The sequence below is a fragment of the Diaphorina citri genome, unplaced genomic scaffold (genome assembly GCF_000475195.1).
Source record: "Diaphorina citri unplaced genomic scaffold, Diaci psyllid genome assembly version 1.1 scaffold7349, whole genome shotgun sequence".
In the NCBI taxonomy this organism is placed as follows: Eukaryota; Metazoa; Arthropoda; class Insecta; order Hemiptera; family Psyllidae; genus Diaphorina; species Diaphorina citri.
Window position 1 is genome coordinate 1 of NW_007384725.1, and position 1,521 is coordinate 1,521.

The 1,521-nt window shown below is 44.2% G+C and overlaps 1 non-coding gene across 1 annotated transcript; it reads left to right on the top strand.

The window, feature by feature from the left end:
• Position 1: 1 nt before the first annotated feature.
• On the top strand, positions 2-74 carry Trnaa-agc. The gene has a single exon. It is a non-coding gene; the product is annotated as a tRNA-Ala (tRNA).
• Positions 75-1,521: the final 1,447 nt, after the last annotated feature.

The following is a 1,521-nucleotide window of genomic DNA, read 5'->3' on the forward strand; positions in this document are numbered from 1 at the left end:
AGGGGGTGTAGCTCAGATGGTAGAGCGCTCGCTTAGCATGCGAGAGGTACGGGGATCGATGCCCCGCACCTCCAAACATTTTTGCAAGATGTAATGATTTTTTTTTACTTAGACTCGTGTGGTCTGTGTAGTAGCATGCTCATCCCATAGAGGTTTGATAGAGGGAACTGTAACAACGAAGGTCTTATCGTTCCGAAACCGAAGGAACGAGGACAGGATAGGAGAAAGCAGTCGTTCCGAGAACGTGCCTTATCTGTTTGGGATGAAATCCGTCCCGGGCGGGGATTGAACCCGCGGCCTAGCGCTTACAAAGCATACGCGCTTTTCAGTCTCATTCTAGCAGGATAAACAAGGTGTATACTATTTTATTCTATTCTATTCTAATATGCTACTTGTTTAATTAAAGTCCCCCAGCTAGACCAAGCTGGTCTATTCCCTGTTTAAAGTCCCCCGGCCAGACCCTTATTTATTTTATCATAAAGAAGAAAAAGAACTTTACTTCCTTTGATCCTTTGTTCACTCAGGCCGGCGGCCACAAAGTGAGATTTAACTCGGGTTAAGTTTAACTCTCGGATTAAGTAATCTGATTGGTTGATTAAAATAATAATAATAAAACATCAGCCAATCAGATCTCTTAAACGTAGTTTAAATAAACTCCCTTTCTGACTCCGACCTTAATAAAATCCCTCCCTTTTCCAGGTATTCAGGAGAGCGCGTTAAAGCCAAACTGCCTCCCAGTACGCGATCTACATTCGACGAACACGCCGCCGTAGTTCGAACTCTCGCCACCAGGGCGCTCGATAAGTTCGCCTCCCTGTTCACCATCCCGGCAAACATGGAGTTCATCTGTCAGTATCGCCTGGAGATTGCCCAATTTATAAAGAGAACACGGGATATGTCAGCGAGTGATGTGCTGCGTATGACGGACGATGTATTTTAAATGGGGAAGCACCATAAGCATCAAATCGAATGGAATCGCGCATTCTTTGTGGCAAAGCAGAGAGAGCTTCTTCACAATTTCTTGTGGATATCACAGCATTACCAAGTGCTTCCTTTTTTTTGAAGAGGTTTGACAGAGGGAACTGCAAAGTGCTATGGTCTTATCGTCCCGAAATCGAAGATAGAAGGAAGGATAGGAGAAAGCCAGCCGTTCCGAGAACGAATATTATCCCATCAGGATAAAATCCGCCCCGGGCGGGAATCGAACCGCCCGAATCCCACCCTCGGCACCAAACTTTGGTACCACAACTTCGAAGTTCAGAAAGAGGAGGAGCTTAAGTCAGAATCAAGAGTGGGGGAAATTTCTCCTGCCACAGAATTTTGAGCTTTGTATACGATGGTACTTCCTCAATTCCAGTGTTGTCAGATGGCTTCAGTGAAATTATACTAGATTCGTGCTAAAATTATACTAAAATTTGAAAAATTATACTAAATCACTCAAAACGACCGCGGACCGCGAAATTCAAAAAATCTTAGTACTTTTGGTCCATGGAAGTTAAGCAACGTCGAGCGTGAGTAATT